Source organism: Gopherus evgoodei, chromosome 1 (assembly GCF_007399415.2).
Source record: "Gopherus evgoodei ecotype Sinaloan lineage chromosome 1, rGopEvg1_v1.p, whole genome shotgun sequence".
NCBI lineage: Eukaryota > Metazoa > Chordata > Testudines > Testudinidae > Gopherus > Gopherus evgoodei.
The window spans coordinates 160,286,692-160,311,156 of NC_044322.1; the positions used below are offsets into that span (position 1 = coordinate 160,286,692).

The 24,465-nt window shown below is 42.0% G+C and overlaps 1 protein-coding gene and 1 long non-coding RNA gene across 4 annotated transcripts in view; one reads left to right on the plus strand and one right to left on the minus strand.

Annotated features, from left to right (window-relative positions):
* Positions 1 to 1,661: 1,661 nt before the first annotated feature.
* LOC115646409 lies at positions 1,662 to 2,842 on the minus strand. Its single transcript, XR_003999011.1, has 2 exons — positions 2,696 to 2,842; positions 1,662 to 2,040 (listed from the first exon to the last, which is right to left on the minus strand). It is a non-coding gene; the product is annotated as an uncharacterized LOC115646409 (long non-coding RNA).
* Positions 2,843 to 6,823: 3,981 nt separating this feature from the next.
* ZBTB21 (zinc finger and BTB domain containing 21) overlaps positions 6,824 to 24,465 on the plus strand; it is a 42,095-nt gene continuing 24,453 nt past the window's right edge. For all 3 annotated transcript variants that reach the window (XR_004002262.1, XR_004002261.1, XM_030577213.1), the window contains exon 1: positions 6,824 to 8,143. The gene's annotated coding sequence lies outside the window, so the exon portion shown is untranslated. The remainder of the gene's footprint in view (positions 8,144 to 24,465) is intronic.

The window sequence follows — 24,465 nt, forward strand, 5'->3', positions numbered from 1 at the left end:
TCATGTGAGACAGTATCAAAAGCCTTACTGAAGCTGAGATATATCACATCTACTGCTTCCCCCTATCCACAAGGCTTGTTGCCCTGTCAATGAAGACTATCAGGTTGGTTTAACATGATTTGCTCTTTGCAAATCCTTGTTTACTGTTTCTTATCACCTTGTGTTTTTCTAGGGGCTTTCAAATTGATTCATGATTTGCTCCATTATCTTTTTAGGTATCAAAGTTACGCTGATTGGTCTATAATTCCCTGGGTTGTCCTTATTTCCCTTTTTATAAGATACATACTATATTTGCCCTTCTCCAGTCCTCTGGGTTCTCTTCCATCTTCCACTAGTCTCAAAGATAATTGGTAATAGCTCAGAGATCTGTTCAGTCAGTTCCTTAAGTATTCCAGGATGTATTTCATCAGACCCTGCTGACCTGAAGACATCTAACTTGTCTTAAGTAATTCTTAACTTGTTCTTTTCCTATTTTAGCCTCACATCCTATCCTATTTACACTGGGGTTCACTATGTGAGTCATCCAATCACTGCTAACTTTTCTGGTGAAAACCTAAACCAACAAAGTCACTTAACATTTCGGGCATTGCTGCATTTTCTGTTGTCTTCTCTGCCTCAAGGAGTAATGGGCCTACCCTGTCCTTAGTCTCTTTCTTGCTTCTTATGTATTTGTATTTATAGTATTATAATCTACATGTAATAGGCTGGCAATGTTTGCCTGAAACACTCCACCCTCTTAATCAGGTGTTGATTCTGATTTTAGAAGATTAAGTAGGTTTTGCTGACTCACCAAAGATGTCTATTACCCTATTCAGACTTAAGGAAGTAAAACAGCTTTAAGGATCTAGGGTGTAGATTGTGCAGTCTCGTAGTAGTAACCTTAGGAGCAGCCAAACATGGAGTGAAGACTTGAGCATCACTTTAAGTTACAATATTGTCAGTTTCTTTGTTAATAAAGATAAACCTTAGGAAACAGGTGAGGTTTAAACTTTTGTGAACTGTGTTTCACAGTAGTTTGGCAAAAGTACTTGTTCACAATATACAAACAAAATATTGTATAGATTGGCTGTCTTTGTTCTATCCACATAATCCTAACCTTTGCAGTCCTCTTCTATCACAAGTGATGATGCCACTAAGAATGAATCTTTACCATGCAGCTATTTCACTTAGTATCAGTCACCAGTAGATGTGTCTTAAATTTAGACAGAGTGTACTTTATACACACCATATGGGCTTCCTTTCTCATAGATAGCTGTATCAGCAACAGGTGACCCAAGAGCATTATTTCCATATGTTTTGGCAAGTCATAAGCTACATAATTTTGGCAAGGAGTGACTTCTCAGATACTGGAAATCATCCATATTAAAATGTTTTTAGTAGTCCCTAAAATATTTACTTCTGCAGTAACCCGACAGACAGACTGAAGTAGAGATTAATTCAATCATTTTCACTGATGTCCAGGCATTCCATTTCACTTCTTTGGAGTTCAGAGGTGGGGGCTTGAGGGGGTGGAGTAGCAGAGGTGCTGTGCACTGCGGAACCATCATCTACTCATCTCCTTGATTTCTATGGACAATTCACACAATACGTACACCAAATTACCTCCCTCTGCAGTCTAATTCTGAACTCATACCAGGGTAATTCAGTAATAACTCCATTGATTTCAGTGCAAAACATGTGAGATTTTATTCTCACCTCAGGTATCCTACATTTTTACTACTATATAGCTGTATGTGGACTCTGTCAATTGATAAGTTGTGCCATTGGGGGTATGGGATGCAACAGAGCAGCAGCAGCTATCCCTCCAGGATGGCTTCTATGTGCGAAGGGGGCTCTCTTCCTCACACATACCCAACGATCCACAGGAAATCCAATAACAGGGTGGGAAACTCCACTATCCATCGTCCACAAAGACCTTTAAACAAGTAGGAGCAGTTCAAGGAAGAATCCATGAAAATCCCCTGGCTGATTTTTTTTCTCTCCCTTTGGGCCTTCTGACACAAGTTTTCCTGCAGGAGGAGGCATTCTGGATCTGTGATGCTGTTAAATTTCATATATTCTTGTATTGAAAATGCAATTATATATCCACTTTTCATCTTGAAAATGTTTAAAAATACACATCTTTACAACACTCTGTGAGCTAGGTATTACTATCTCCATTTAAAAGGTGAGAAAAGAGAGGCAAATTACTTGTGTAACACAGAAAGAATCAATGTCAGAGCCAAGATTAGAATTAAAGAGTTCTGAGTTCGCAGTCTTGTGCTCAGACCACTCAATTATTCCACACCGTTTTGTCCATCTAAATTTAACTCAATATAATTTTAATAAATCTTGAATCACTCTCTATTTGTACTGTTTCTCACAAACCACAAGTACTAATCAGACTACATTTAGAAGATATTTTTGAATAGCAAATGGAGATTTAAGTAATTACAAGTCTGTCAAAACTAATCTTCCTCAAACATCCTGACATTAAAATAACTTCACTGGTTTTGACCTTTCTGTATGAATACTGTATGAGAGTTTTAAAGCTGTTTTATATCCTATGAAGATGGTTAATAAATGCAACAGCAACCACCAAAGTGGACATTTAAAATAAAAACATCAGATCCAGTTCCCCCCTCTTCCCCTCCCATGCTAGACATGCCCTTAAAATTCTGGTTCAGCTGCTTAACTTCTTGAAATAGTGGCCTACCTGAAAATCCTGACAGTAACCTTTCTAGGAATTATTACAGAGTCTGAATATTTCATTGCCTGTTATAGAAACAGAGGGAGGTTAATATGAGGGCTGTCGATTAATCACAGTTAACTCAGGCGATTAATTCAAAAAAATTAATCGTAATTAAAGAAAATTAATCACGATTAATCACACTGTTAAACAGTAGAATATCAATTGAAATTTATTAAATATTTCTGGATTTTTTCTACATTTTCAAATATATTGGTTTAAATTACAACACAGAATACAAAGTGTACAGTGCTCACTTTATAATATTTTATTACAAATATTTGCGCTGTAAAAATGATGAACAAAAGAAACTGTATTTTCAATTCACCTCATACAATCTCTTTATCATGAAAGTGCAAATTACAACTAGTTTTTTTTGTTACATAACTGCACTCAAAAACAAAACAATGCAAAACTTTAGAGCCTACAAGTCCACTCAGTCCTACTTCTTGTTCAGTCAACTGGAAAGAGAAACAAGTTTGTTTACATTTACAGGAGATAATACTGCCCACTTCTTAATTATATCACCTGAAAGTGAGAACAGGCATTCGCATGACACTGTTGTAGCTGGTGTCGAAAGATATTTGCCAGGCACGCTAAAGATTCATATGCCTCTTCATGCTTCGGCCATTGTTCCAGAGGACATATTTCCATACTGATGACGCTTGTTAAATAATGCGTTAATTAAATTTGTGAATTCCTTGGGGGGAACTGTATATCTCCTGCTGTTTTACCCACATTCTGCCATACATTTCATGCTATAGCAATCTCAGATGATGACCCAGCAGCACATGTTGTTTGTCTTAAGAACATTTTCACCACAAATTTGAGAAAATGCAAAGAAGACACTAATGTGAGATTTCTAAAGATAGCTACAGTACTTGACTGAAGATTTAAGAATCTGAAGTGCCTTCCAAAATCTGAGAGGGATGAGATGTCGAACATGCTTTCAGAAGTCTTAAAAGAGCAGCACGTTGATGTGGAAACTACAGAACCCAAACCACCAAAATAGAAAATCAACCTTCTGCTGCTGGCATCTAATTCAGATGATGAAAATGAACGTGCGTCAGTCCTCACTGCTTTGCACAGTTATTGAGCAGAACCTGCCATCAGCATGGACGCATATACTCTGGAATGGTGGTTGAAGCATCAAGGGACATATGAATCTTTAGCGCATTTGGCATGTAAGTATCTTGCGACTCCAGCTACAAGTGCCATGCAAACACCTGTTCTCACTTTCAGGTCACATTGTAAACAAGCAACCAGCATTATCTTCTGCAAACGTACACAAACTTGTTTGTCTGAGCGACTGGCTGAACAAGAAGTTGGACTGATTGGACTTGTAGGATCTAAAGTCTTACAATGTTTTATTTTTGAATGCTTTTTTGTACATAATTCTACATTTGTAAGTTCAACTTTCATGATAAAGAGAAAGCATTACAGTACTTGTATTAGGTGAACTGAAAAATACTATTTCTTTTGGTTTTTTACAAAAATATGTATAATAAATAAATATAAAATGAGCACTGTACATTTTGTATTGTGTTGTAATTTAAATCAATATATATGAAAATGCAGAAAAAATCCAAAAATATTTAAATAAATGCTATTCTGTTATTAGCAGTGCGATTAATCAAGATTAATTTTTTTAATTGCTTGATAGTCCTAGTTAATATCTGTTACCCCCATTCAAATACTATGGATTTTGTGTACTTCACAATACATGTATTGTTTGAATGGCTGTACACCAAAAAAAGTGAAACCAGTAAATCTGTGTTATAGGAATAGAAGTAGACTACATTATTATAAGTTAGTTGAAGTCAACTGGAGTTTTTCCCAAGTTAGGAGTGCAGGTCTGGACCCTATACAATGAAATGTGAAATACAAACAAGTCAGAGTTACTTTATGTACTTGAACATGCAGCTGAAGCAATTGAATTTTTTTTTTCTTTTGTGCAAGTGAATATTTTGGGGCAGAGGAAGCTGTATGTATGCACTCAAATTTTTGAATATGTTTGAGTTCTGTTTGGGTTTACTTTCTGCTTATATTCCAATAAATGAGTTTACTGGCACAAATATTCAAATACAGTAAATTTTAACAAAATATTGGCTGGTAGAATGCAAGATTTTAATTCATAAACATGAATATCTGCATCAGATTCTAAAAGTTGTGCTACTTCCTTCATATAACAGAAAAACATATGATAAAACCTAAGAATCCCACCAAAACATCGTAAATTTTAAATATTTGCATAACTATTTAGAAAAAAAGTTACAAAGCAAGAACTGAGAAATCATTCAAACAATTTTCAATAATGAATGAATTTGAGAAAATGAATGCGCCCAAGAACAATTTAAAAACCAAAAAAAAAAAAAAAAAGGATATATTACAATCACTTGCCTCAGTTTTGTTAGCATCAACAAAAATGATTATGTCTCTAAGTCAGCAAAATACTTAAGTATCTGAGCAATTCCAGGTAACTCAATGAGACTATGCTCATGTTAAAGTACTTATATGCATGTAGTCCTATATCCTTTTAAACAATCAAATCTATAAGAATATTTCAAATTGATACAGATAAATAAGTACCTAATCCACCAAAGAAAGATAAAAACAGAAAACAACTTGCTGACTCCATGCATGCCACTATCAGGGGCTCAACTGTGGTAGTCAGAATCTCACTGTTAAAATGGGCACCACTGGATCCATAAACCAATATCTAATGAATAACAGCGAAGTAAACTAGAAGCTAAATTGTTATAGCTTTCTGAAATAATCTTGTGTGGGCTAGACAAATTCTACATATGTTAATAGGTTTCAGAGTGGTAACCATGTTAGTCTGTATCAGCAAAAAGAATGAGGAGTACCTGTGCCACCTTAAAGACTAACAAATTTATTTGGGAATAAGCTTATGCCCAAATAAATGTGTTAGTCTCCAAGGTGCCACAAGTACTCCTCATTCTTTTTACATATTTTAATGATTTAAAGTCACCTGTATTGATTTATATTTTAAGTTCAGCTTGTTTCGTATGTATTTAGCTAGGCTGTTTCTATGTACATTATTGTCTATTTCAGGGGTCAGCAACCTCTGGCACGTGGCTCACCAGGGTAAGCACCCTAGTGGACCGGGCCAGTTTGTTTACCTGCTGCGTTGACAGATTCGGCCAATCATGGCTCCCACTGACTGCAGTTTGCTATTCCAGGCCAATGGGGATGGCGGGAAGCTGTGGCCAGCACATCCCTCGCCTGCGCCGCCTTCTGCAGCCCCAATTGGCCTGGGATGGCAAACTGCAAACAGTAGGAGCCATTATCGGTCAAACCTGCTAACGCAGCAGATAAACAAACTGACCCGGCCCGCCAGAGTGCTTACACAGAGGTTGCCAACCCCTGGTCTGTTTACACACTTGTGTAAACTAAAATGCTGTAAACATAATGACAAAACACTAATATATAGTATATTTGTGTATATACACCTCTACGCCGATATAACGCGACCCGATATAACATGAATTCGGATATAACATGGTAAAGCAGTGCTCCGACGGGGCTGCGCACTCCCACGGATCAAAGCAAGTTCAATATAACATGGTTTCACCAATAACACAGTAAGATTTTTTGGCTCCAGAGGACAGCGTTATATAGGGGTAGAGGTGTATTAGTATATTGTGTAGAAGCAGGCAGTGGGCCTTATGAAATGCTCTGGTGACCATACATGGCCCACAGGTTGGGCACCCCTCACCTAGATTATTACTTAGGTATCTAACTCAAAATGGCTTGATTTTAGTCAAAAGACCAAGATAACAGTGCACATTTTATCATATGTAATTTTCCAGGCCATTATTTCATTGTATTATGTGGACTAGCAGCTATTTCTTGTTGTTGTTAAATGTTCACTACAATCCTGATCCAAAGCCAATATGAATCTTTCCACTAATTTTCAATGAGCTTCGGATCACACCTTAAAGCCGCTAAATATACAGTACTAAGTGTACACCTCTACCCCAATATAACGCTGTCCTCAGGAGCCAAAAAAATCTTACTGCGTTACAGGTGAAACCACATCATATTGAACTTGCTTTGATCTGCTGGAGCGTGCAGCCCCCCACCCCCCCAGTGCTGCTTTACCACTTTATGTCTGAATTCATGTTATATCGGGTCATGTTACGTAGAGATGTAGCTCTTTTATCTATCCACACAGCATAGACACAGCTCAGAGTTATTTATTGTTATTTTTTTACTTACCACTACATAAACAAATTATAATCTTAAAAACTGTCTGTAAACTAGTCTCAGAAGGAGCCACCCCTCTCCTGCTAAATAAGTGAGGCTCTGGGTCAGGTAGGAGGCACGCGCTGTAAAAACAGAGCCTCATTAAAACATAACACAGGCATGTGTCCCATGCCCCAGCTTCTGGGATCATGTCAAAATACCAGGGCTCACTTTAAAAAAAGATAAAAAAACATTTCTAGTCCTCCAGGCTACAACCCCCTGGAGAACATGACCTGAGTCTGCAGCAAGCCTGAGACCGCAGCTCCAGGAATGGTGATGTCCTGAACTCTCTAATTCAGCGCGCGGCTAGACCTGAACCCCGCTGCTCCGGAAAGTCCTGCCAACGCCAGGGAGGCTGCGGTCTGTGCTGGGGGAGTCCGGCCTCTGCCCCTTGGGGCCTCTCAGGCAAGGCCGCCAGGGACAGGGCAAGCCGATCCCAGCCCAGACTCCGCGGCTGAGCGCAGTCAGTCCGGGAACGACACCGGGCAGCTCGGCAGGTGGCCCAGGAAAGGTCACGGTGCTAGGGCTGGGCTGGGGGCGCCTCGGACCCGCCTCCGGGAGCACGAGTGGGCCCCAGCGGGAAGCAGCTCAGCCCCGACTGTCCCCGAGCACGGCACAGCTGCATCCCCCCCGTGTGCTGAGCCCGGATGCCGGCGGTCGTGCCCAGCCCACGCCCAGGCGCTGCGAGACGCGCTGCGCCCCCGGGGGACGGTGGGATGCCCCGCTCTCTACCCTTCGGGCCAGGCCCGGCCCGCAGCGGGAAGGCGGCTCCATCCAACGCAGCGACCAGGATGGGATTTGGCGAGAGACGCCTCCCCAGTCCCCCACTGAGCGCAGGGCCGCCGCGCCAGCGGCAGGGGAACGCCGCGAGCACGGGCTGACGGTTGGGGGGAACCCCGAGAACTCCCCCAACCACCACCCAGTCCCCAGCGCACGCGCCTCTCCCACACTCCCCACTCTGGCGCCGGCCAATCGCAACACTGCGCACGTGACGAGCGTTCCCTGCGATGACCTCATCCCTGGTGTGGGATGACGTCAAATTCAAGATGGATGGAATCACGGCGGTGGCAGCGGCGCGCGCGGGCGACTCGTGAAGGGAGGCGCCGAGGGGGGCAGCAGGGTGGGGTGCGGCTGACGGCGGAGAGGGTGAGTAACGGCCGCGTCTCGCGCCCGTTTTGGGAGCTGCCCGCGCCGCGCGTGTCTCCCCGTGCACAAAGGCGTCTTTTCCTGACGTAACTCTGAGGTGGTTTTTTTTTTCCCCCACCGAGCGGGGCTGCGGTCCCCAAACTCTTCAGTGCGCCTGCGCCGCTTACAAAACTAGCCCATCCCTGCATCGCGTGTGCTCCACTCCCGGAGACGCACTAAGCCTGCCCTTTGCGCGTGCACACATCCGCCACATAGACTCAGCGAAGGCCTCTAGTGCGCATGTCTGTTGCCCGTAGTTGGCTTCGTGTTCCTTTTTTTTTTTTTTTTGCGCGTGCGTAGTGCCCCTAAAAGAACTTCGATCTTGCTTAGCTGCGCGCGCGTATTAGCCAAAATGTGGCCTTTTGGGCTGAGGCGCGAGCTGCTCAGGCGCAAATATTTCACTGCGCAGGCTGGATGGTGGTGCCTGTGAGGGGAGGGGGCGGCAAGCGGGAGGGAGTTTCTCTGAGCATGCGCAATGGGGTGAGCGTGACTGCGTGGGGAGGGGCACAATGGAGTGTAGTGATGTCACTATAGGTTATCTGAGTGCTCGTGCCTCCCCTGCTCACCCTAGCCCAAGCAGGGAGCTCCAGCAGGGCTGGGGGGGAAGAGGTAGTGGTGCAGGCCGCGGGTACAAGAGCTGCCATGCTGCTGGTTATGGGGGCATTCGTGCCTGGCGTGGGGCCCAGTCGCCATCTGTTTGCCTGGTACCCTGGGCTGTCACTGCTGCATTGGCTTCCCTGCAGCGAATGCAGAGGGCGCTGGACTGCCGTGACAGTGTGGTGTACATGCATATATAGTAGATATCGCTCGCATTCGTGTTTCTCTCATCTGAACCATAAAGAAAGAGAGAACATATTTGTATATCGTACATTCTCCGTGCTGTGTCTCACAGAAGTGCTATGCTAATGTAAAAAATTAAAAGTAATTGCCGATTATGCTAGCCTCACAGAATAGTCATGCACACCAGAGCTGGGTAGATAACTGAGCATTTTTTCCAGTTTGCTGGCATTTCTGAAAAATTGGAGGAAGAATTTCAATTTGGGTTGCACTTAATCTGAAAATTGTGAAAAATTTCAGCATATTGAAAAAATGTGTTTTGAGTCAAATGCAACATGTTTGACCTGAAACTTTTTGTTTTGGGTATTTTTGTAAGGATTCACAAAATGCCAGAAAGAGGAGTAGATGGTGATAGTTTTGGTACCAATGCCCTTCTTATAACCTTTAGCCCACCTTTTAGGCTACTCACCTGGAATGAGAACATAAGAATGGCCACCTAGTGAGTCATACCAATAGTCCATTTAACTCAGTGTGTTGCCTTCTAATAGTCGCCAATGCCAGATGCTTCAGAGAGAATGAACAGAACAGGGCAATTATCAAGTGATCCAGTCCCTGTTGTCTAGTCCCAGCATCTGGCAGTCAGAGGCTTAGGGACGTCCAGAGCGTAGGGTTGCATCCCTGACCATCTTGGGGAATAACCATTGATGGACCTGTCCACTGAATTTTACTAAGTCTTTTTTGAACCCAGTTATGCTTTTGGCTTCACAACATCCCCTGACAATTAGTTCCACAGTTTGACTGTGCATTGTGAGAAGCAGTGCTTCCATTTGTTTGTTTTAAACCTGCTGCCTATTAATTTCATTGGAGATCCCTGGTTCTTGTGTTATGTGAACGGGTTAATAACACTTTGTTTATTCACTTCATCCACACCATTCTTGATTTTATAGACCTCTATCATATTCCTTCTTAATCATCTCTTTTACAAGCAAAACAGTCCCAATCTTTTTAATCTCTCCTCATATCGAAGCTGTTCCATACCCCTAATCATTTTTGCTGCTCTTCTCTGTACCTTGTCCAATTTTAATTAATTTTTTTAGAGATGGGACAACCAGAACTGCGCACAATATTCAAGGTGTGGTTGTACCATGGTTTTGTGATTTTTTTTTTGTCTTATTATCTGTCCCATTCTTAATGGTTCCTAACATTCTGTTAGCTTTTTTGTTTGCTGGTAATCATTGAACAGATGTTTTTCAGAGAACTATCCACAGTGACTTCAAGATCTCTTTCTTGACTGGTAACAAGTAATTCAGACTCCCTCATTTTGTATGTATAGTTGGGATTATGTTGCCAAAGGTGCGTTACTTTGCACTTATCAAGACTGAATTTCTTTTGCCATTTTCTTGCCCTCTCATCCAGTTTTGTAATTCTTCATGGTCTGCTTTGGACTATATTGAGAAATTTTGTATTGTCTGCAAACTGTGCTACCTCACTGTTTACCCCTTTTCCAGGTCATTTATGAATAGCACTGATCCCAATACAGATCCTTGGGGGACCCCGCTATTTACCTCTCTCCACTGTGAAAACTGAGCATTTATTCCTTTTACTTTGTTTAACTTTCTCTTAAGTTTTGTGTAGTTCTCCTTTTTGAAGATAAATGCTACTGTGGTGGACTTCTTTGGTATCCCTCTCCTCCCCCTACACGGATGTTAAATTTGATTACATTATGGTCGCTATTACCAGAACCTGTGTGTCATTTAGGACTAAATCAAAAATTGCCTCACCCATTGTAAATTTCAAAACTAGTTGCTCCGTGAAGCGGGGGAGACAGGTTCAGTTCTTTTCTCTGCCATGGGGAGAACAGATCTGAAATTGGATGTCATATGAAAGGAGTAATGATAAGGAGTCTTGTGGCACCTTAAAAAACTAACACATTTATTAGAGCATTAGCTTTTGTGGGCTATGACCCACTTCTTCAGATGTATGGAGTGAAAATTACAGTAGGCAGGCATAAATATACAGCACAAGAAAAGATGGGAGTTGCTTTACCAAGTGGGGGGGGGGTCAATGATTCAATCAGGGTGGATGTGTCCCATTCCCCTTCTTGTCAGCTGTTGCTTATGCTGGGTTGGGGAAGACCTAGGACTGAAGGGTGGCAAGTAGGGAGAGGTAAACTGGCACTGAAAGTTGGGATGTGGAGGAGACTGGTAATGGCTGAGGAATAAGACTAGGAACCAGTGGGTTGGAGTATGGAGATAGGAGGGATAGACAAATCTGATGAGGATCCAAGGTCTGGGAAGACAACTGGGACTGGCTGGACAAAGAGATTGGGACAAGGAACCAGGAAGGTGAGTGGGGATAAGGATACTGAAGTTGAACGAGAAGACTGAGTCTGGGGACAGGTATGGTGAGGGGGACAGTGAATGGAGGCTGAGGTGGGAGAAAGAGGACAGATCTGGGGGGAACTGGGACTGGTTGGCCAAGGAGAGTGGACCAGGGATGAAAAAAGCCTATGGAGTGGAGACAAACTGGCTGGGTAAGGAAAATTGGCCTGGGATGAGAGGCTAGAATAGGGCCAGGGACAAACTGGAAGGGATAGAGCAGAAGTGGTGAAGCGTGGGGGAAACGGGTTTTACTCCCCTCATCCCCAGGATAAAGTTAGGGATTCTGGGTGGCGGAGTGGACCAAGGGAGGTTCTGGATTCAATGTCTGGAACTGGAGTAGGAGAAATCAGGCATAAGGGGAGGAGGATCTCTTACAGGATGAAGAACAAATTAGCTTTTATTATTTACAGCTGTCTGGCACCTCTGGATAAGTCCAGGAACAAGCTTCAAATCGAAGAGAAGAGGCTGCTCACCCAACTGCTCTCTGACTCCACAAAACTGCCATCAGCCTCCTGCAGAGTTTGTGTTATCCTGTGGCCATTCCCTCATGGTTTCTGCCAGTAGTGGCCACAGTCATCCTTCAATTTGGTTAGTCAGGGCCAAGATCTCTGGAGGCCTCCCACTCTGACTGCCATAGAGTCAGCCACTCCATATATCTGCTTTGGCCCTTTTGTACATACAAGCTAGAGGACTTCCTGCAGATTCTGTTTCCATACCCCACAAGTCAGGCTTGTTACACAGGCAAAGGGTCCTGTGGGGAAAAATAGTATGTAATTAAAGAATATCTCAGAATGCATAAACATAAGGGGTTCAAATTAAGGTTGCACAGGCAATCTTAAAGAGAGAGAGAGAGAGAGAGAGTGTGTGTGTGTACACACACAAGACTGAGTTAACGTTGTATAGAAAACTAAAATGTTTTTAACCTATTGAAGACACTACACATCACTGAAAACTGCTTGATGCCAAGTGTGAGCTTTCTGAGTTCAATTAGTTATAAGCTATTTCCATGGAGCTGGAAATTACTGATGATCAGAATATAAAATAAATTAGGGTTTTTTGGTCACCTTCCTAACAGTGGCCATAATCTGTGTTAAATTAAACACCTTTCAGTAGACGGCAAGCATGAAAAATTTCAGTCCAAAGGGAGCATTTTTCACAAAGTTATGAGCAATTAATAATTGAGTCACATTTATTATCACTGAAGTTTTGAAATCTTAACAATAGTAGTTGCTAATAGTGGCTGTTTATAATGTTCTTCAGTTTTGAAATACACAAATGAAAACTGTTGACTTTCCATATCTGCAAAGTACCATTATTAACTGTGAGTGAAGGCTCATTCAGAAGGCTGTCACCTTCTAAATGAGTGAATTGTTTCATAAAAAAGAATAGTACTTGCACCTTCCATCTGAGGATCTCAGAAAACTAATTCTTAAAAAACACAACAAAATCCTTCATCACAGATGGAGAAGGGTGTAACATACTCTGCTTTAAATCCATCCTCAGTTCAAAGGAGATCTCCTCCTCAACCCTGACCCTAATGGCTCTCTGTCAGTGTAAGGCCAGTTTCCATAAAACAGTCGTTTTTCCCCCTCTTCCCAATTATTATGAAATTTGGGACAGCAGGTCTTTTTTTTATTCATAATTGAAAGAAGGGAAATGTATTTTTGAATGTCTTCATTAAATGAAGCTTCACGTGTCATGTCATTCTGGAGCAGATCATGTACATCTCATAAACTGAATCATTCAAGGAACAAGAAACGAAACAAAAGTTTGTTTTTATGTTAGGCACCTGCTCCACTCTCCCATGTTTTTCTTGTTTTTCGTAATATTGTGATTAATCTCAACTACAAAATGTTACTCATCTGGAATGGATGAAGAAATCCCTCATTGTGGATGATTTAAGATAATTTATCTTATATACTCGATCATAAGGCTGTTCGTTTATAAGCCGACTCCCCCCCCGATGGATAAGTAAAAATGGAAAAAATGTATAACCCATTCACAAGCCGACCCTATCATTCAGGGGTCAGCAAACTTTGGCTCCTGGGCCATCGTGATAAGCTGCTGGTAGGCCGAGATGGTTTGTTTACCTCGAGCGTCTGAAGGCACGGAGGTAAACCTAAGTAAACAAAGTATCCCAGTGCACCAGCTGCTTTCCCTGACAGGCCGGGACAGCAACTGGGGGGGAGAAGCTGGGAGTCAGGGGAATAACCCATGTGACCACCCTTCACGTGACCTAGGCCAGGACCCCCACTCTTCCTCATCCCTTCCCTTCCCACCTTATCTGGGGAGGGCCAGGGGAAGATGTCTCTGACCTGGCTGGCGAGCCAGACCGGGTGGTGCAGCTGCAGCATGTTCCAACAGGCTGGGTCTGGTGGCATGGACACAGCATGCTCTGGCGGGCCGAGTGGCACCGCTGCAACCTGCCAGCCCCGGAGCTGCAGCTGCTTTGGAGGCTGGTGGGGCATGTCTAGAAGCAGAGAGACTCTGACCCCGCCTCTTCCCTTCTGCCTGTGCTGCCTCTCCTTGCTCCCTCTGTTGCGGGGAGGGGCTGGGTCCCACCTCTGCCTCTCTATACCCATTCATAAGCCGACTCCCTTCTCTGGTGCTCTCCTTTTTTACTAAAAAAAAAATTCAGCTTATGAACGAGTATATACGGTAAATCTCCATAGAATTGAAGGGACCATCAGATCATATAATATGACTTGTATATCACAAGCCACTAAATTTCACCCAAATCCCCCTATGTGAAACCCAAAGACTTTAGTTTCCCAAGGACTGAAATGTTTGGTCTAATTAAACTATGAGCCACAGGCAGAAAACAAGAGAGACCCAGGTGCCACCAGTGGCAGGGAAATCATGAAATGAGATATGCCCAAATGATCCCAGCAGGTGAACTGTTCCCCATTCTACAATGGAAAGTGAAAACCCCTTGAGGTCCCTGTCAAACCGAGCTGGTGGAAAATTCCTTCCTGAACCAAATCTGGGATCTGCATGATCCTGGGTGTGTTCGCAAGACACACCAGTCAGGCATCTAGAAAGACACGCCAGCCAGGCATTTTCTGTATGACCTCAGAGCACTGGTGTACCCTGGCCAGTGTCCCATCTCCAGCTATGACCAATTTAAGTTGCTTTTGTTTGTTTTAAATCTCCTCCTTCCTCTGATGCATCAAACCAATTGTGTGTGGGGAGGAGGCCCCTGCAGATGCCTGCCTGAAACATATTTGATTATAGTCACTATTTTAATGCAGAACTACAAGTGTTATGAGCCAATACATGTTTTTTCCCACTCATATGGAAAAGAACACTTGTTTAGACAATAGGCAAAGGAGCTTGTTCAAAATTAACTTTTATTTGGAAGTGGAAGGGAAAGTCCCTCATATACTTGTCATAAGGATTAGGTTCTCCCAATTTACTCCAGCATCAAACCACCAGCTATCTCCCCATTACCATCCATATCATCTGTCACAGCTAACACTATTTTGCCTCTGGCTCAGGACAGCTGAATGGAGTTTCCTTTGGAACCTAGCAAACTGTTCTTACATCACTAAAGAAGCAAAAAAAGTTAAAAGCTCAATATTTTAAATATCTTTTACATTTCACCTTAAAGTCTCTGCTGCTTGCTTTTTTTTTTTCTTTCAAAAAATGCTGCTGAAATCCGTAATTCTGATTTGCTATTCTTTAAGCTGAGGTGGAAAAGTGCTCTGCACAGAGTGTGTGTGGCTTAATATGTTAGGATCTGGATTATTCCCTCCGGAAACTACCTGGGGGTTCTAATCTGAATCACACTTGTAGAGTGCTGCTTTGTACATATACAGAAAGAGATTTTAAACTGTTATGTTTATAAATATAAAGTGACTTGTTTCTTCTCTCATGGATTGGATGATGTAGGTAGAAAGAGAAATGTAGAGATTCAGAAGTCTGGTATGAGCAGTAGGCTGAGAGGATGTAATGATTTATCACTCACCCAGCAATAAAAAAGGAAAAATTTGGGGCGGAGGAATAACAGGTACTTATCAGATGGAAATAGAAGCAGCCATCTGTAAAAATGTCAATTTCATGCATGTACTTGGCTCTGAAGAATTTAAAGGACAACCTGAAAGGCTTTCTGGAAGAAAAGGATCCTATATGATGATAACTCTGTAATGGGAACCTGTCTTTGGAATATCATTGCTATACTATAGAGGAGATAAGAGCTATCTCCTTTCTCCCAGAAAATTATAAAATCTAATTTTTATTCAACTAGTCCAATACTAATAATCTCCTAGTAATGTGTTGTTTTTTACCTTTTTAATTTTTAAGGAGAATAATTAAATGTGTGTGGGTAAATCAGTTGGGGTGAGAGTAATTGTAGAAGGATCACAAGGCAGTGGGAAACAAGCTGAGCCCCTTTGTGTGGTTATGCTTTTTAAAGAAATAGACTTTTTGTAAGGTGGGGGGAGATTAAATTTAATATTGACTTATGTGTTATCTGGGCTTCCTTAAAACAGTGGTTCTCAACCAGGGGTGCATATACCCCTGGGGGTACGCTGAGATCTTCCCGGAGGTACATCAGTTCATCTAGATATTCGACTAGTTTTACAACAGGCTACATAAAAAGCACTAACAAAGTCAGTACAAACTAAAATTTGATACAGCCAATGACTTGTTTTATGCTGCTCCATATATACTATAAACATAAATATTGTACTTACATTTCAATTCCAACATATTTATTTTATAATTATATGGTACAAATTAGAAAGTAAGCAATTTTCAGTAATAGTGTGCTGTGACACATCATTTTTATGTCTGATTTTGTAAGCATGTAGTTTTTAAATGAGGTAAAACGTTGGGGTACACAAGTCAAATAAGACTCCTAAAAGGGATACAGTAGTCTGGAAAGGTTAAGAGCCACTGCCTTAAAGCACACTTACAATCTTAACTTGTCTGTCTTTTTGTTTGCAAAATAAGAATGTGAAGGATAAAGTGAAAATGAGGATGGAACCTACCCCTTGCTCCCTTGGCTCAAAAAGCTGTACACCAGACACCTGGACAGCAGCAAGGAACAATTCAACAATAGGTGCAGAGCAGGTGCAGAATGGTGGTTGAATGTGCCTTTGGCCATTTAAAGGGTCACTGGTGCAGTTTGTTTACTAGGTTAGACTTCAGTGAAAGCAGTATCCTCTGGTTGTAGCTATCTGCTGTGTGCTCCATAAAATCTGTGAGGCAAAGAGGTAGAAGTTTCCACAGGAGTAGGGCATGGAGTCTATCTGCTAATTTTGAGCATCAAGATACAAGGGCAATAAGAGGAGCACATCGTGGAGCGCTGTGTCTCAGGGGGGCTTTGAAAACGCAATTTAGTAATGACTCCCAGTAATGTGTGCTGCTTCTTGAGTTACGCCTTCCCTTAATGTGAACCTTGCTGTGCCTGCTGAGTTTCTGTTTCCAGCAAATGCCCTCTGTTTCTGTAATTTCCCTGTACCTCCCTTTCCTCCATGGGATGAAGTAATAAAGATTATTTCATTCTCAGGACCTGTAGTTTTATTGCATAAATATATTGGAAATGAAAGATCAGGAAAATAATGTAACCTGGGACAGTCATTGGAATAATATTTGGACGGGAAAAACACTGTGATCTTTTCTTTTAAATATAGTGGCCTTGCCTGTCAAAGATCGTTATATGTGCACCTTTTATTCCTAGTACCCTCCACTGGTGTGGAGTAGAAGGGATATAGTATTTTCTCCCTCACCTCCTGGAACATGAGGGGGAGGTGAGAATATAGTGATGCAGGAATGCTGTTTTGCAGGGGCTGTAGAGGGAGTCTAACCTCAAGGTGTTTCTCATGAAGGTCTACCAGATGCCTCAATATGTCCTTCAGAATCCCTAGCATCTCGTGCTGTGTGTCATGCCATGCGCATGCTCCTGAGCTGCTCTCCTGCTTGCAGTGTCCATGTCCAGTTTTTCAGATAGAGAAATCCTCCCTGCTCTCTGCTCAGTGTCAGCTGTCCCAGAGGTGTTCATAATCTCATTAAACATATCATCACGTGTTGTCTTCTTCTAATCTGAGACAGCCTCTCCACTGGTGTGGAGGATGAGCCAAAGGCCACACTTTCAGCTATAAGACATGAAAGCACAAAGCAATAATTGTCAGTCCGTAATCAGGGTCTAGTGCACAGCTGATATTTAACAATCACTCCCCTTATTCCACTGAAGTACAAAGCAGAACATTTTCATTGACACAAGGTGTTCATTGAACTGGCTTGCTGTATCAGGCATAACAAGTATGGCCCGGGGACACGTGCAGACAGTTGCCTGGCACCCATTGGGTGGGCAGCTCACAGCAGGAGCACAAGTGGCATTGGCCCCCTGCCCTTTGTAACATGAATGTTTTGTGATGATTGGGAACCACTGTTGACCTTCCCAAATTGCAAACCTGGGCAAAGACAGCGTGGTGGGGGTAGTTGTGGTGGCAAGAGTGCACAAGCAAATTTCCCAAACTACTCCTCCCCCATTATGTTGCTGCTAGCCATGGCCTAAGGTTTGTAGTTTCTAAGCTCAATGCCTACCCCTGCCACCCAAACCACTGGCATGCAGTGGTGCTGGAACAATTTTTATAGTGGGTTGAGAGCCATTGAACTAAACAGTAAACCCTATATATAATGGAAACGATTTCAAGTCGGGGTGCTGCAGCACCCCGCGCACCCTTAGTTCAGCACCTATGCCAGCGTGTCTGGGAAACTGTGAGGGAACAGAAAAGCATAATAGGGGTGGGATCACATGCACTGTTGTTTGCATTCCCAGCAATCAAAATGAAAACTGCCACTGTCTCTGCTACATGACCCAAGCTGATATCACTCTCCTGAAGGTAACAAAGGCAGCAAGGACCTCATTCAGTGCATAGAAGAGACAGAGCCCAGGGAATTGATCAGAATTCTGTAGTGAAATGAGACTGTTGTCTCCAGGATCCCTGCCTCACTTAATGCAGAAGTTGGAAGGTGTGTAGTGAATGAGTAGGAGTGCCTTCATTTTCAATTTCTTTTGTTGTATTTAACTTTTCCTGAGAATTTATCCGTGTTTATTACTACAACAACAAAAACAGGTGAAAATTGTTGGAAAAAACTATTAATAATTTTTCTGGGTAAATATCGGGATTTATTTTGGTGAACGGAAGGACGGGGAAAAACTATTCAGTAGATTAATGCTTTGATGAATGGAATTCAATGTGGTTGCTGCAGAACTCAAAACACAATGCTACTTCTGAGTCTAAGAAAACAATACATCTGTAATCCCCAAATAAAACTTTTCATTTGATTAAACAGTTTACTGTTGTAGGCTTAAAACTATTAGCCTATAAATATTTACATTTAGTAATTGAGCCACGCCATTTGCAGTGCATACAATCAACTTTATCATTTTCTCCTGGTTTTTTTTTTTTTTTAAACTTTAGAGGACTTCCTTGTACCCTGAAACGTATTCTGATACAGATTTTCATTTTCTACCCATTTTAGTGTTTCAGATCTTTAAATCATTATCTGCTAAAAGCTTGAAATGTGCATGTGGTGGGCATGAGATTCATCAGTATGTTAAGATGTGCATGCACTTCAGAGCTTGTGTGTGTACCTATTTGTTGTATCTTCTAAACTAATACATAGCCATACTTCAACAAGCAGCTTTGCATATACACACAGACTAATGTATTATTGTAATATATTTATCTTACGCAATGTATTTTATTTTTCTAATAAAACAAGTTATTTTTTATATATTTGATACAAAAGTGTGGTGAAAATTGCAGGGAAAATCAATAATACTTTTTGTAAAACCCAGGATTTTTGGGGTAAAAATCAGTTTAAACTGAAAATGAAGGGATTTATGCATGATTTCCCTTTACTAAAACCTCATTCATCACCAATCTACTAGAATTCTTTGAGGGGGTCAACAGCATGTAGACCAAGGGAATCCAATGAATATAGTGTACTTGGATTTTCAGAAAGCCTTTGATAAGGTCCCTTAATGCAAAGTAAGCTGTCACGTGATAAGAGGGAAGGTGCTCTCATGGATTGGTAACTGGTTAAAAGATAGGAAACAAAGGGTAGGTATAAATGGTCAGTTTTCAGAATGGAGAGGAGGTAGATAGTGATGTCCCTCAGGGGTCTGTTCTGGGACCAGTCCTATTCAACATATTCATAAATTATCAGGAAAAAGGGGTAAACAATGAGGTGGCAAAATTTGCAGATGATACAAAATCACTAAAGAGAGTGGAGATCCAGGCAGACTGCGAAGAGCTACAAAAGGATTTCTCTAAGTTGGGTGACTGGGCATCAAAATGGCAGATGAAATTTAAAGTTGATAAATGCAAAGTAATACACATTGGAAAGCATAATCCCAACTATACATATAAAATGATGAGGTCTAAATTAGCTGTTACCACTCAAGAAAGAGATCTTGGAGTCATTGTGGATAGTTCTCTGAAAACATCCACTCAATGTACAGAGCAGTCAAAAAGTGAACAGAATGCTGGGAATAATTAAGAAAGGGATAGGTAATAGGACAAAATATCATGTTGCCTCTATATAAATCAATGGTACACCTACATCTTGAATAGTGTGTGCAGATGTGGCCGCCCCATCTCTAAAAAAGATATATTGGAATTGGAAAAGGTTCAGAAAAGGGCAACAAAAATTATTAGGGGTATGGTATGGCTTCCATATGAGGCAAGATTAATAAGAGTGGGACTTTTCAGCTTGGAAAAGAGACAGCTAAGGGGAGATATGATTCAGGTCTATAAGATCATGACTGGTGTTGAGAAGGTAGATAAGGAAGTGTGGTTTACTACTTCTCATAACAAAAAAAAAAAAAAAATGGGGGTTACCAAATGAATTTAATAGGCTGCAGGCTTAAAACAAATAAAAGGAAGTATTTCTTCACACAACACACAGTCCTTGCCAGACGATGTTGTGAAGGCCAAGACCATAACAAGGTTCAGAAAATAACTAGATAAATTCATAAAGGATAGGTCCATCAATGGCTGTTAGCCAGGATGTGCAGGAATGGTGTTCCTAGCCTCTCTTTGCCAGAAGCTGGGAATGAGCAACAGGGGATGGATCAGTTGATCATTACCTGTTCTGTTCGTACCCTCTGGGGCACCTGGCACTGGCCACTGTCAGAAGACAAGATACTGGGCTAGATGGACCTTTGTTCTGACCCAGTAGGGCAGCTCTTATGAGGTAGGGAACTGCAGAAAGTGAAAGGTGGTCCCATCGTTGAGGAAGTTGAATGCTGCCCTGGAAAAATGGATTCTGTCCCTGCCTCTGCCACAAAGGTCCTATGTGATGCTGGGCAAGCCACTTAAACCAAAATGTTCATAGTTGGCCATTAATTATGTATTCCTCATTTTCTGGGTGTCCAGTGTGTGACACCTGGGGTCTGACTTGCAGAAGTGGTGAGCACTCCTAACTGTATCCTAAGCTAATGGGAGCTGTGCTTTGAAACATATAAAGTGCTACGAAAATGCTAAGTACTCTATAAGATTAGGTCCTAGTTGCTTATAATTGGGCAATCAAAATTAGTGGATGCTTGACTATCTTGGTCTTAATTTCTCTGTGCCTCCATCCACCATTTTACTGATGGAAAAAATACTACCACTTCATCTCATAGGAGTATTGTGAAGATAAATTCATTAGCGTGAAGCACTCATACTATGGTGATCGGAACCACAGAAAAACTTGAGAAAATTAATAATCTTGTATTCAGTGTAGTGTTGGATGATGTACAGTAAATAAAGCAGGGGCCACACAAATTGGATGCTGAGGATAAAATAATGAATAATTGTTCATTTAGTGAGCACTATCCATCCTGTGCACTCAATTAGGCAGAGGTCATGTGGGAAAAGTAATATGTGATCAGTGTTTAATTACTAGTACTATAATACAAGTAACCTGATAGGTCCCTGTGTCCTGGGGCAGTTTGCACAGTGATAGTAAATCTGTACAGTGTATTTTTAGATTAATATTTGCCAATTCTGTCCCTTGAATGTGCATTGTTGCACAAGGATTTCCTGAGACCAAATACACTGTGATTTGCTTAAGGATCTCTGTGGCATGTTAATACTGGAAAATATAGGAATACATAGTTTTTGCTAAGGACCTTATCAATCCAGGAATATTGAAACAAAATTATCTCTTCTTAGTTGTTGCTGTCTTCATGATCTTGTGTCAATAGTCTTGATTTTTCCACCTGGATATTTCAGCGATGGGCTTAATATTAGAAATATTTAAAGGAGAGAATTTCACAGACACTAGCTCTGTACTGAATATAGTTTCAGTTCAGCTGAAGAAATGGAATTCTGCTGTTTTGCTCATGGTATTAGGCAGACTATGGTGTGTGTTTGACCTAGTACCTATAAGTCTGATCAGTCCTACTTCCTCCAATGCACTGAACACCTGTAGGTTCACGCCCTGGCTGAGGCCAACGTAGAAACTTTTATGTTTCAAAGGGGATTTGATTGATAAAGAGTTATAGGATAGGAATAATAGTTAACGCTAGTCAATCTGGTTTTATGGAAAATAGATGTTGTCAAACAAACCTGATTTCATTGAGATTACAAATTTGGTTGATAAAGGTAACTGCCTAGATGTAATATACTTAGATTTGTGTAAAGCATTTTACATAGCACTGCACAACATTCTGATTAAAAGATTAGCGCTGTACAATATTGATAAAGCACCTGTTAAATGGATTAAGAACTGGCTAAGTGACAGATTTCAAAGTAGTCTTTTATGGCGAATCACCACTGAGTCAAGGTGGTTTCTAGTGGGGCTCCACAAGGATTGGTACTAGGTCGAATGGTATTTAACATTTACATCAATGTTATTAATATATCATTCAAGTAAATATAAAATCACTTGTCATAGCGTGGCACTAGCCCCCTAAGTTGGAAGAGGCCAGTGTACTTGTGATTGGTGAGCTGACTCCCAGTTGGGCTTGAAAGTGGACACCAGGGCCCTCTAGGGAGGAAATTGTCAGGTGAGAGCTGTACAAGACCAGAAGAGAGAGAACCTGAGTTGACTCAGAGAGAGACAGGAAGCATCAAGGAAGAGCTGGCAGAAGTTGCTTGGGAGAGAGCTGAGTTTGGAAGGAGAGCTGTAACTGTGAGCTGTTGGTGAGGAGCTTGGAGGAAAGCCATTGGTGAGAACTGATCAAAGCTGGGGACCCCCGATGAGCAGAAGAGTTGGGCAGTGGTCCCTATGAAAGGGGGAGATCAGTGCGGTCGGGGAAGATGAGTCTGGAAACAAGATTGAGGGAGAATGGAGTAGGACTTGATAGCAGGGAGAGACTGGAACACTGCTGGAAAATTGGGCACTCTGGTAGGGAGGCCTGACAACGTGGACCTGGATCAGGGCAAAATGAAGTGGGAAGAAAATGCTGTTTTGATTCTTGATTTGGGGACTTGAAGATGATGTCCTTGGAGAGGGGAATGGAAAAAGCCAACTCTGGCTCTATTTATTGTGGAAATTGAAAAATGGTTTATTACAAGATTTTGGGAGAATTACTGCCTTGGTGTGTATGAATAAATTACATCCAGAGGCAGGCTTTGTATCAAACTTTGAGAGATTTATGTTCCTTTCTTGTGCAAACAAAAGGGGAAATGGAGACAGGCACACTTGTACCACAGCTTGCCACTGGAGGATGCCTCAGCTGGGGGTCATCCTATCTCATCATTGCTGATTAAAATTTGAGGATGACAAAAAGATTGGCGGAGTGGTAAACCATATTGAGAACAGGACATTCATAAAAAGCAATCTGAAACACTTGATAAGCTGGGCCCATTCAAACAGAATACATTTTAATACAGCCAAATGCTGGTATACATCTAGGAACAAGAACTGCAGGTTGTGATGGGATCCCTGGAGTACAACCTGGAACTGGGGTACTGCTGTGCACCCTTAACTCTCCAGCCTGGGCTGTCTCTCACAATGCTTTGCTAGTGACAAGCAGCAAATCCCTCCAGGCACTGTCATCAGGGGCAGCTCCAGGCCCCAGCACACTAAGGGTGTGCTTGGGGCAGCATGCCGCCGGGGGCGCTCTGCCAGTCGCTGGAAGGGCGGCAGGCAGACCGCCTTTGGCGGCGTGCCTGCAGAGGGTCCGCTGGTCCCACAGCTCTGGTGGACCCTCCGCAGGCACACCTGCGGGAGGTCCACCAGAGCCGTGGGACCGGCAACCGGCAGAGCGCCCACCACAGCATGCCATTGTGCTTGGGGCAGCAAAATGTCTAGAGCTGCCCCTGACTGTCATCACTCAGTACAACAGCATATGGAGCCCCACACCCAGCTAGATTGCATGAATGCTCCCTGAGCTACTCACAAATCACACAGAGAAAGGTACAAGCAAATCTCTCAAGCCCCCAGCCTTGAACTCCTGGAATACACCGTCTTGCCCTGGTCAGACTCCTGGCTAGTGTAAGTTTATTACCCAGTCCTCTTCTCCCTTGATGTGGAGAGGACATATGCTAGCCTTTGTAAACTGAGCTGAGATTTCCAAAGCACTTCATCCAAAACACACTGTTTTAGGTAAAATATAAAACAAATTTATAAACTACAGAAAGATATAATTTAAATTATTGTAAGTGTTAGACACACACAGTCAGCAACAGTTACCAAAAAAAATAAGCATACAGTCTAAATCTTAAACCTTATTAAACTAGGCAGTATTTAGATCAAGCAATTTTTCTGATCCTACTGGAGGTTGTAGCTAAGTGACAGTTCCTACTACACAGGCTTCCCCTTTAAGCCTGGGACCAGTCTACACTGTTCAAGTCTTTGTCTTCCCAGCGTTCTTGTTGTTTCCCGGGTAGGTGGAGGAGGAGAAAGGCAAAAGCATGATGCCATTGTCCCTTACTTTATATCCTCAGTCCATGTGCTTGGAAAACACTAGCCCAGACACGTCCTGGTGGGTTTTGCTGAGTCACAGAATTGTAAATTCTTTGTTTACAACTCTGCTGCTGATTACGAGATTTTAAAAAAGAAACAGTATTTTTACTTGTATGAGGTGAATCTGTTTATTATGAAAGTGCACCTTAGAAATGTAGAATTATTTTTTGACATAACTGCACTCAAACAAAATGATGTAAAACTTTAGAGCCT